At 37.4% G+C, this 12,713-nt stretch overlaps 1 long non-coding RNA gene across 1 annotated transcript; it reads right to left on the bottom strand.

Annotated features, from left to right (window-relative positions):
• Positions 1–458: 458 nt before the first annotated feature.
• Positions 459–10,726, bottom strand: LOC120541253. The gene is made up of 3 exons (XR_005635972.1): positions 10,673–10,726; positions 10,472–10,552; positions 459–1,449 (listed from the first exon to the last, which is right to left on the bottom strand). It is a non-coding gene; the product is annotated as an uncharacterized LOC120541253 (long non-coding RNA).
• Between the last annotated feature and the right edge of the window lie 1,987 nt (positions 10,727–12,713).

Genomic DNA, 12,713 nt, shown 5'->3' with positions numbered 1-12,713 from the left:
AATGTCACATTTGAGTACCGAGAAGAGAAACGGAATAGTTGAGGGTTAGTATCCAATAATAACTGTCATGTCACTTGTGTTTTAGTGCTAATGACTAACAACAGAGTTGCAGTCTGTGCAGTTAATCAGCAGCTCTAGTCAGGGTGTGCTAAACTGAAGTAGTGAGTCTTCAGCCGGGATTTAAAAGCTGAGACCGAAGGGACATCTCTTATAGTAGCAGGCAGACCATTCCACAGTTTAGGGGCCCTGTAACTAAAAGTATGATCTCCCACTGTTATTTTATTAATTAAAGGAATCATAAGCAGACCGGCATCTTGAGATCTTAATGTGCGCTCTGGTTTGTAAGTCATGATAAATTCAGACAAGTAAGCTGGACCTTGGCCATTTAATGCTTTATATGTTAAAAGGAGGATTTTGAAATCTGCCCTAAACTTAACTGGGAGCCAGTGTAAGGATTTAAGAACTGGAGTTATGTGTTTGTATTTTCTTGTTCTTGTAATAATTCTTGCAGCAGCATTTTGTACCATGACAAGAATGGAAAGAACATAAAAAGGTTCGAGATTCCTGCTGAACACTGGTACCTGTTAACCTTGCATGCAGCACCTGCTCTGTCACGCAGCATGTTATTGGCTGAAAAAGACATGAGCACGACTGTGCTGGAAAGTCAGCAGGCATTTACTAAAAGAGACATGCCCATTGAATTTAAGTTATGTAAGTTGACATTATTTGGCGACAAGATCAGCAACTGCACTAGGCATGTCATAGCAAACGAGAGGAAGTCACGTAAAGTGATGTTGGCTGTACATGAACACACGATTTCTGTAATATGAAGTCTGCAATTTTCTTAACAGGGGAGCCCTTTAGGTATTGTAGGAAATTGAACTGTCCAGAGAAAACCCACACAGATACAGTATGAGAAGATCATGCAAGCACCATAAAGACAGTGACCAGACTAAGAAAACAATTCCAGCATCCTACAGCTGTCCTTAACATTTTTAAGCACTGAAGCCCTGACTGTTATGACAACTGGCATGACATCGAAAAAAAAGGAAATCAGACCAATATACATAAAGCATTCCTGTTTTTCTTTAGTTCAGCTATTTTCTTTAGAATGCATTTTTTTAAACATAACATGAGACATTTAGGTGGCAGGTATTCCACATCTTAGATTGCAATCTAGTAATCTGGATGTGAAGTCCTTCTTTGTTCAATGTAACATCTCCTTTTTTTCAAGGGAACATTAAGTGTTTTAATGAAAGTATAACAATGTTTGCTTTAATCCATGTTAGATTTAACTGGGAAATTCCCTACCTGGAGGATCCTGAACTGGATAATTCAGATTACATAATCAAAAGATGAATATAGTAATATTCATTCCAGCCTTGGTAGGTGCCTACCTTGTCTTCAATGCTACTCAGATAGACTCTGATCCACATGAACTGCAATAAGCTGGTGAAATAGATAGTGGACAGATAGATATGCCAATATTAGTCATGTTCTGTCCTTCTTATACCATGTGTATAATTTGACAGGCATCTAAAACTCATCCCCCTTTTACAACCCCACAGAAGTTTGCTTAACTTGTTTAATGTAGCAACTGGGAAAGGGTAAAACTGAAACAGTAATCAATATGAAAGTATTAATTTACAGAAAACAAAGACAATATATAAGGGAGATGAATATTAGTGCTGTTGGCAGTGCCTCTTATTGTTAGAGAACATGCAGCACATGCCACAATCGTGCTGAAATTACAACTCATAGTATAAAACTTAAACTACTCTAATACAAGAAATATTACATCCTACAATAATTACAAACATTAAGAATATAAAAGACACCGTCGATGCCTCGAGTGGCTTGAACAGAAGACAGATGGATGAGGATTGAGTGAATAAACACAACTGGGCTTCTCCCTCCCAGTTCCTACTGATTGCATCACCTGATAGTGACAAGCAAGGCGATCATTAACATATTTAATTGAACTGCAGTACCCTGTAAGACTGTTAGATGGCAGTATTCCAAATACAGCACTTAACTAAACAGCACAAGTCTCTAGTTTGTTCTCCCTCAGACTTGCTTTGCTCCCACTGAACGTGAACTGGATGGATGGATATAACAATATTTATTTAATTCCTCTGCTTTTTACCATCCCCTTGCACCCTTTGAATTATGCATATTACATAATGGACAGATGGATATAATAAGCATGCTGCCCTGCTCCAGGTGCTGTGCTGCGTGGCCACCGCCGCAAACTCAGTTAAGTGGTTTTCAAAATAGATATATTGACTAAATTAAGAGCTCTTTGTTCATACCTACAAGACGTTCACAATTCTCTTTGAGAAAGTGAAACAGTCTGGATTTAGATGAATAAATATAACAATGTCAGTCTAACTTGCTTAGACGTTTTCTCTGTGTAGTTGTCAAGTATGTAATATGATCTCAGTACTTTTATTCTGGTATTCTTTAAGGAATTAACAGCCACTACAAATGATACCACAATGAACAAGGCAGACAATTGTCAGCTTTCCCTTTCAGGTTACGTTACACCAGGTCAAACACAATTTATGGTTTGTGAGGTAGTGGAGGTATGAAAGTCTACAAAAGTAATGACAACTGATTGCTAAATGCATCTTCCATGGTTTGCATATCTGAGAAAATGCCTGCAGTGAGTACACAAAGTAGAATTTGAATGAATGTGTTCCGTTCATAATTTAACGTTTATTTTTAACTGCATGTCAAATGAGATGGTCCAACTTGTTTTCTCTCTTGGCTTGAAATTGCCTGGAAAGATGCCGTCTCAAAGGTCCACAGAGATGTCCAAGTGAGGTCCAAGTAAGCTGTGTAATGTTGTAAACGTTTCCTTGATTTACCGGTCCTCCCTGCTTTCTTGGCACGATCTACACGTAACCCGTCACTTTTCTATGATTGCTTCCACATACTGCTAGGAAGCTGAACACTTTCAAAATGAGAGCTCCCTTTATATCCCAAACTCAGCAAATCTGCCGAAGTATTTATGCCACATTCCTGACACCATCTTGCAACAGTTTAGCTACTTTCACATTACTTGTCTTCCATTTGGAATGCAGTGCATTTAATTATCCAGTCTGGGCAGGATCCTCTCAGAATTGTTCTGTTGTCGTTTTACTGCATGCCACCCCACTGTGTTCCAGAATGGCCCAAATACGCTTTAATGTGGCTTCAGTAACACAAGAATACCATAAATTGTGTGAGGAAATTGGTGGGATTCGAAGCTAAACCAGACACTTAGTGGGTGAAGCCAGATTGAACTGGCATCTCAAATCAAAAACAGCTTCTGAATGTTCTTTGTATTCTTACATAAGTGCGTAACAACCAACAAAAGAACGACAGAAGTCAGTATTTTTATACAAAGTATACAATTTGGTTTAGGGTTCCTTTTAAGGTTCAGAAATAAAGGAAGGCGCCTGCTGTACTGTCTATGGTTTATTTTGGAGGCTGTTCCTGCAGTGAAGGTGAAGCGATAGCAGAGGAATCAGAAGAAATGCAATCCACTTTTACTGAAGTTGAAACACTGAGATGTAGAAAGTTATGTGACCAATTATGGCATATACTTATGATGTCTTTATTGTTTTGCAATATGAAAGAGACTAGAAAAAAAATCTTTAAATCTCTTCCTTTACTGCAGCTTTAAAATTCAGTAATTGTCACCATTGTCATTTGAAGTTATGTGTTGGCCTGTGAGGTGCCATTAAACCATAAATCTGAGGCTGGGTGGCTTTTTTATCTCTTTCCACTACTAAATAAAAATTTGGGATGTAATTTGTTATGCTGCTGGTTTGTGACAAACATGCGAAACTTTTCAAGCATGTAATACAGAAGTTTGAAGATAAAGTGCTTATTTAAAGGAATACTCCCCCCAATATGATAATTTTCTTATATGTTATTTACCCCATGTAATTTGTAGTGATGACAGAGAAAAATTTTTAATCTCAGGTTTTTATACAGAATGAGAGAAAGCAGTTTAAGAAATAATAGACCTGGAATGGGATCAATGCTTCACAATTTGAAAAACGTCCATGGAAAAACGACAAAATTCTGACATTACTTGTGTTTCATAATGTCCGTTATCCAATTGTATGCTGAAAATGTGCAAAAACCATAAATTGTTGACTAAAATATTGCCATAATTCTGTGCTTTTAAACTGAAGACAGGAGTCTTCACCAATCAATGAGGGGGAGTGCCAGGTATTTAATTCAAAGCAGAGAATTATGGGAATGTGTTTTCCTGTTTACTATGAACGCTGCCCTTCCCAGAAGTAACCGTTAATAACTTTTTACCAGATACCTGGATATAAACTCCACTGACATTTTATTGATATATTTCTGTTACTGGATTGCCTGCAGCACGATCTTGTCTGTTTAGCTATGTCAGTGGACTGTGTGCACCGTTCACCATGTCTGTTTCTTTCCTGACACCCAATGCTGTGATGTGATAATCACTGGCTCCCTGTGACCCTAAACTGGATTTAATTTTAAAAAATGTAAATTAAATTAACTTCTGTTTGACTCTTGTCATTTAATTGCACGTTACATGCTTAACCCCGTCCTCACTATGTGACACCAGATGGCTTGAGTGCATGTAGACAATGTTACACAGACTGCAGCAGACAACGTCTTTCCAAAAAAAGACAATACTTCCGTGAAATAATGCAGTCATTTTTTTTTTTTTGTAGTGATGGTAACAAACGTCCCTAGTAATACAGTAAAGTACATCTTTATATATGCAAATAATAATGCAAATATTTTTACTTCAATAAAATAATTGTGTTAAGTTAATTGTTACTTTAAGAAGTAATCTGACTACATAGTACATGTTACTTTTAACGTGCTACCACCCAACACTGAATACAGCATATGTTGGACACTTTAATATAACAACTACTGCCTGCTCTGTTTCATTCGCCATGAGTTAATGCCCCGAAGGAACAGCTGCACTATGTTTGGTTGGATCCAAAACCATTTGGCACCTGTCTGTCTCTGTGCCATGACGCAAAGCAGCTTGTATCACATACCATTGGTGATTCAGCCAGTATTAACAACCTACATGTGAAGACCACAGTAGACCAATAAATCATTACTTTGCCAGAGTTTGTCAACATATTTTACTGTTCTGTAAACTGCCTTTCAGCCACCTTCAACCATCGGTTCACGATACATTTTGCTACAGAGTAAAGAATACTGCAGCTTGAGTTCTGAGCAAAATTGTTACTAGTGGATTACCCATCTTGCAGAGTTCCTCACATTCTCACAATATTAATAATTTCATCTTCGCTTTCACTTAAACTGATTTGGCCTGCGTATCAGTGCATTCACCAGACTGAAACAGGTGCTGGCCAGAGCTGAATTAGTGGCTGACAGTTTCCAGAGATTCATTACCCTTAAATGACAGTAAAGCACACAAGAGGGGCTCTCATTTTCTTTGTGCATACTTTTGAATCCCCCCACTGCATGTATAAAGTGGTTTGTCTGCCTCAAGGCAATTTTTGAACGGTACATTTCGAAAGGAGAAAACGATTATGTGTTTTTATTCTTTAAGCTAGCTTCAAGAGTAGTCAGATCGCCCCTCCATTCCTTTTGCGTGCTGATGTAGTAAATGTTTTAGCCCATGCCATTATAAAGACAAATTATTTTGTAAATGATTACTGAAATTCAGCTTAGTGTTGTAACATCGCAAAGAAAAACGTGATCTGTTGCAATACTGTAGGTGCCCACTGACAAGAGCAGTTGGCATATTTGGATTCCCTGGCTGGACAAACTCCAGTGTCCAAAACGTTGCATGTGTGCCAGTGCTCTGCTCCTAGGTTTTGCTGGAGTGTAACAACGAAGTCTGTACTGTATGCTTTTTTATGTGAAATGTATGTTTATGAATGTTCCAAAAATATTGCATGTTTTATAAATATTAAAAGGCATTGTTTTATGTGCATATATGCACTAATTGGAATTATATGTGTTACATGCATTAATACTTATTATATTTATTAGGAGGTTCAATGTGATTTGCAGCAGTCGGAAAAACAAACCATTTAGAGTGTGGGTGAGGTACTCACCAGCAGTAGTCATTGTAGAGGACTGGCTGATGAAGTGCTTTTTAATGGGGTGGAACCAACAACCTGTGCGTGATGGTGAGCTTCTAGAAGAACCCAGTCTTTTCCACAGCTTTTTGGAATTCACTCTCTAGGGATTGGGCACCAAACTGCATGACTGATTTAAATAAGGAGCAGGTGGAAGGATGTGAATGATGAGAGCTTTTGTGAGCAGATCCTGGGAAGATGGAAGGAGTTGGGAAGCCAGCATGCTGGATGACAAATTAAGATGTGCAGGTGTAGAAAGCTAAAATAGCTAGTGTGCTATAGTGAGGTGGAAGACATGTCAGGAGCCATGAGAAACCACATGTTTGAGAGGTGATCACAGTTCGAGAGAATGTGCGTGTGATCGCCATGTGTTAACACGAAGGAGGACAAGGCAATCTGAGCTCCGACTTCACCCAGTATGCAGGTGCATATTTGCAGGTGGTGCCACTGCACCACTGACCCCAGGTGAGCAGTTTGAGACGGAGCCGGTGGTGTGTATGTGCAGGCAGAAGATAAGGCAGCAGGGGATACTTGGGGAAGATTAGAGCAGAGCATTGAAGGAAACAGGGGGATTGACCACAAAGGAACCAACAGTCCTTTTAAGGGCCAAATACAGCCAACGTAACGCAAATCCCAAATTCCTTTATCACCTGGGTTGTTACAGTAATTATATTTATATTGTTATGTTCTGTTCATTTTGTTGTTCTTGAATTATCCATCCATCCATTATCCAACCCGCTACATCCTAACTACAAGGTCACGGGGGTCTGCTGGAGCCAATCCCAGCCAGCACAGGGCGCAAGGCGGGAAACAAACCCCGGGCAGGGCACCAGTCCACTGCAGGTTCTTGAATTATTATTTTTTATATTTTTTGCTTATATATTATTTCTGTTAATATTGTTATGTTTGTATATCTATACTAATAAAAGGCAAAGCCCTCACTGACTCACTCACTCACTCACTCATTCATCACTAATTCTCCAACTTCCCGTGTAGGTAGAAGGCTGAAATTTGGCAGGCTCATTCCTTACAGCTTACTTACAAAAGTTAAGCAGGTTTCATTTTGAAATTCTACGCGTAATGGTCATAACTGGAACCTATTTTTTCGTCCATATACTGTAATAGACTTCTGCTCGAGTTACGCCTGCCACGTAATTTAGTGCCTGCCCATATAAGGCCGTCCATCAGCGGCAATCCAATAGAAACACTGCCACTAAATATTCACGGGTGAAGGACTGTGCTTATGCAGAGGAAGATGAGATGGTCATGGTGGTGTTTGGCACAAACTCACAGAAACTGCGAGAGAAACTTTTAAGTGCCGGGTCTTAGCTAACATTAAATACAGCCATGGGGTGGAAAAAGTCAATGTCCCGCTAAAGGAAGACAGTGTAAAAAAACCCGTGCATGCAGTGTGTCACGTCTCAGATAAAGAGGAAGACGAGCTGTTTATTGATGCAGTAAGAAACGAATCGATGAATGAAACCTGTTATCTTTACAACGATTGACAAACACGGAATGGAACTTGAATACAACACATCCTACAAATACGAACCTGATTGAAAGAAATAATGATAATCAAATCCTTGATGACAGCAACAGTCAGTAACACTCACAAAACAAATACTGTGTATTGACAATCATGTTACGTTATTTTTAAAATGTTCCCTTTTCTTTTTCATAACTTCTTTAACACACTACTTCTCACTGCGGCTGGTATATATATATATATATATATATATATATATATATATATATATATATATATACCCCGATCTACATACTCTCAAATAGACAAACCACATGCCATGGCGCAATGGTAGAGTCTTCGCCTCTAGCGTCGAGGTTCGATTCTGGAGAGGGGGTGCACTGAGTATGTACGCGCGCTTCGCGATTTATTTTACCCTCGCATCCCCTTGGTTTGAGACGTATGAAAAAATATGCGGTTAACGCAGAAAGACAGATCACCAATTGAAGCTTTATGAATAATGAATACTTTATTCACCATCAATGATTGTTTTTGTAAAGCCATACTCAGTGTATTCATTAGATGAACGGTAAAAAAGTAAGAGCGAGGGGAGGGTGACTTATTGAGGCACGCAGGCGAAACCACAATAGCACGCGGACTCGATGCATTGGTGCGTGTCAACTCAATCTGAATTGCGTGATCACATTCGAAAAAATATATCTTTTCAAGTCCTATTTAGTCGACACAAATATCTTTGGTTGGAATGTAAGGCGAATTTACTCTTTACATTTGTATGGTGAAGAAAAATTTATACAATGATGCCTACATTTAACTTACATTCCTACCAAAGATATTTCTGTCGACTAAATAAAAATTCCTTCAATTTAAAATTTAAATAGAACTTGAACAGATACGATAGTTCATAATATCCACGTAGACTTGCACGTAAGAGCGGGAGTCATCCGTTTTAACAAACAGCGTATTGCACTGATACGAAATAGCCTGCCCATTTAATTATTTAGAGGAATGGATAAATAAATTAAGATTTTGTACAAATAATGTTTTTCATTTTTCTTCCTTGATGGATTCTGGCACCCCCAGCAACAGTTGCTTGCACCCCAAAGAGTGTATGTATATATATATATGTGGTATGTATATATATATATGTGTGTGTGTGTGTGTGTGTGTGTGTCTGTACCTGTATATATGTAGTGTCACACACGTGCGCATGGGAGGCAGCTAAAGGGCTTGAGTGAAGGCAGTTCGGAGGCATGCTGGGGTGTGGCAGAGTGCACTGACTCTTTTTCTCCCTTGCCTGTAGACCATTCCCGGGGGATTTCACCTTTTTTCTCCTGACATCACTTCCGGGACTGAGCCAATGGAAGTCGGCCACACCAGCTCCAGTCCCTCTGATGTCACGCTATGAACCAATGGTGGAAGACCACGTGCCGGATCCATATGACCTCACTTCCTGTCTCCCCCTTTAAAACCTGCCCCTTTTCCTTTGTTTCCTCAGTCTTGTTTTGGACTCAGTTGAATGCACTTCAGTGCTGATTATTTGTTAAAACGACTTTTGCAGTCAGGATACCACATTATACGGGTGGCTGCCCCAAACCTTTATCTGTCCATGTCTCGTTCTTGTGACAGTAGATATGTATGTATATGTATATATATGTTTATATATGTGTATGTATATACATATATATATATATGTATTTGTGTGTATATATGTGTGTGTATGTATATGTATGTGTGTATATGTATATACGTATGGATATGTATATATATATATGTTTATATATGTGTGTGTATATATATATATATATATATATATATATATATATATGACAGCAACACTCATCACTCACAACAGTGACAAAACAATTACATTGACAATCATGTTACGTTATTTTCAAAATGTTTCCTTTTCTTTTTCATTACTTCTTTAACACACTACTTCTCCGCTGTGAAGCGCGGGTATTTTGCTATTACATAATATTTTGTACCATGTATTTAAGTTTAAATACATGTCTTATACTTTGTGGGTGCCAGAACCACCTTCAGCCTTTATTTTAAGGTGGAATTAAACTCTACAGGTGTCTGGATTTTTGCCTGGAATTTGGGGTACTGATTTGCAATAGATAGTAAAAGAAACATTAAAAATGGCAGCGGAAATTATAGTTAGAGAGCAAGGAAAAGGTCAAAAACAGAAATCAGCTCAACCAAGCATTAAAATTCAAATGAGGACCAAAAGTCAGAGTTAAAAAAAGAGCACAGTTTCAATAACTGAGAGGAGTAAAAATGAATATTCTTTTTCACTGTGAAACACCATCAAACTCAGATAGCCAGGCACTGCCATGGCTCTGATAAAGTCATATTTGAACGTGTATTCTGGGAAACATTGCCAAAGTGTAGGCATTTTTTATCTGGTCATGAATTTAGACAGATGTTAAATTTACTCAGTGTTAACTCACACAGTCTCACTGCAGACACACAGTTTCTAACAAATGATGGAGTAGTGGTATAGTATTTTAATTTGAAACAAAATGACAAATTTTTGCTTTTAGTCGCAAAGACCAATTTTGTCTTTATTAAATGCATTAGTTTTAATGTATTGTAATATCTGAGCTAGCCTACAATGCTTTAGTTTATATACCTCTAAATACGACTACGGCTAATTATCACTTTTCATATGTAACCTCAGAGGTTAAGCACTGTTTAACTAGTATATGCTTTAAAACAAAACCTCAGTGGCTAAGAAGTTACATGAATAATAGTTCATATTCAAATGCTAAGTACTATTCATTACACATGTGTTTAGGAATAAAACCTCAGAGGCTAGATAGCTTGTTTTAATGTGTCTTACATTTAACTCAAAATATCAAAGAGTACTCACCGAAAATTCAGACTGCAAACCTCAAAGGCTGAATTCCCGCATGAGTTCACAGTAAACTGGACTATTTCTTTTCAGTATTAACTATAATAAAAGCAGACAAATAGTCAATTTCACAATTATTATTATTAAAATTATTTACAGTAACAACATAGAATAAAATTATAAAAACAGCAAAATAAGGAATACTAGAAATGGACAGACGTGCACTTCAGAAGACAGGATGAATTATCTTCCCTTTGTACTTTTGAAACTTATCCTTTAATACACTAAGAACTAAAAGTTAGTCAGAGATCAAAGCTCATCTGAATGAGGCAATCCATGGCCAAAAAAACCTTCAAAAGAACTGACACCAGTTCCACTTGCTGATAAGAAGGGGGAAACAGGCTGACACTCTGCACGTCCCCTGAAACAGCATGCTTAGGATCTGCTTCATTAATATATTTAACAATTGAAAGAGTTTTTCAGAGATATAATAACAGAAACATACTCTTCTGAAAATACCACCAAGAGATTCCACATAACGTTAGCATTGATTTAAGACCAAACATGCCTAGGAAGATATTACACTTCATAAAAATTCTTGAATTCATTCCATTGATCTAAGAAAACATAAAGCTGGTTTACTGTCCATTTGTATGAGTTATAGAAGATTTTCAACAGCTGTATTCTTGGGGAAAAAAGCACATCTTTTTTTCTGGCGTGTAACAGTTCTTGGGAGATTATATGAACTATTTCTTTCATGGAGGCAAATGGCAGTTTATTAATGCAGACACCTTATTTCTGATCAAATATTTTCAAATCATTGCCTATGAAAACTTCACACTCCATATATAGATTGCCAGGAATATAATCAGAAAAGACATAATAAATCTATGAACATACTAGGGGGCTCTGCCCCTGCTCGCCAACCCCCGGGCGGGTGTTACGTGCTAGCCATTTCACGGCTCTGCCGCTCACGTATGGGGAAGCAGATGTACAATTTAAACAGATTGTTATTTTCATGGGAATTGTTAAATATGCATAATAGAACTATTTTACATTATAGTGAGTAATTAACCAAAGTAAAATAACCAGAGTAAAATGTAATAAATGGAAAGAAAATTATGTTACATGTTGCGTTAGAGGTATTCATTGTGTAGTACGTTTTCGTTCTGTTTGGCTTTGAAATTAACACCAAATACTTTTTAAACTTACACTTTTACTGTAAAACTTCAGTAAAAACAATATTTGGAATTAACTTTTTGTCAATATCGAATTGAATTTTGATTCCGTGTTTGGAGTTACATTGTGACAATGCAACGTGTAACTGCCCGTGAGTGAATATCATTTCTTTCTCTCTAATAAATAAACCGACTTTTTTGAATGTTTGTCCCTGTGATTTGTTAATTGTCATAGCAAAAACTATTCTAACGGGAAATTGTAAACGTTTTGAGACGAATGACATATCAAGATTTCCTTTGGTGTCTAATGTTATCTGTGGAAGATGTACTACATTACCTTTCTTGTTGCCTGTTAAAATTTTACATGTCAGAATTGTTCAACCAATTTTTAATACAACTAATCTTGTCCTATTACAAAGCCCGTCACTCGTACATAAATTACACAATAACATTACGATACATCCTTCTTTCAACAGTAATTTGGCTGGTAGAAGACTGGATGGTGTTAACAGTTGTAGATATTCTACGAGATATTATAAGTTGATGTTTTCATCTTCCACAACATCACCACCAACTGTTTCAGCATAGTCTATTAATACACATTTAACCAATTTGCTGTGTAACCGATCGACAATTTTCATGTTAATTCGTTTGACGTCATCATTTCTCTGTGCTAGGAATGCCTGTGTACTCATTTCTTCTGTTGATAACACTTTGGGATGAAAGTCTTCAATAAGATTTGGACATAATAAATCTTCTTTTACTGGAAACTTAAAGTGAGGAAAACATTAAAATTTATAAGAGCTGAGAGTGCAGGAACTGTGTCTGACAAAAATATTCCCACTAATGAGAGGTGAGAGGACCGTGGGCATGAGCTGTTAACTGGAAATGGTTGAGAGGAGGGTGGGACTTGGAAAAAATCTCTTGGCAATAGTCTCGTCTCATCTCAAGATTTTCTTTTATAATAGAGAGATATTTTCACAACGCTAGGTTGCCTTGATTTGCCTTTATACGCAAATCCATTTTGCCTTTATTTTGTTATCTTTTTATGTTGTATATAAAATAAAGATGCGTTGTGACCT

Source organism: Polypterus senegalus, chromosome 12, assembly GCF_016835505.1.
Source record: "Polypterus senegalus isolate Bchr_013 chromosome 12, ASM1683550v1, whole genome shotgun sequence".
In the NCBI taxonomy this organism is placed as follows: Eukaryota; Metazoa; Chordata; class Cladistia; order Polypteriformes; family Polypteridae; genus Polypterus; species Polypterus senegalus.
Note: the sequence above shows the minus strand (reverse complement) of the source record. Positions and strands in the feature narration are given on the sequence as shown.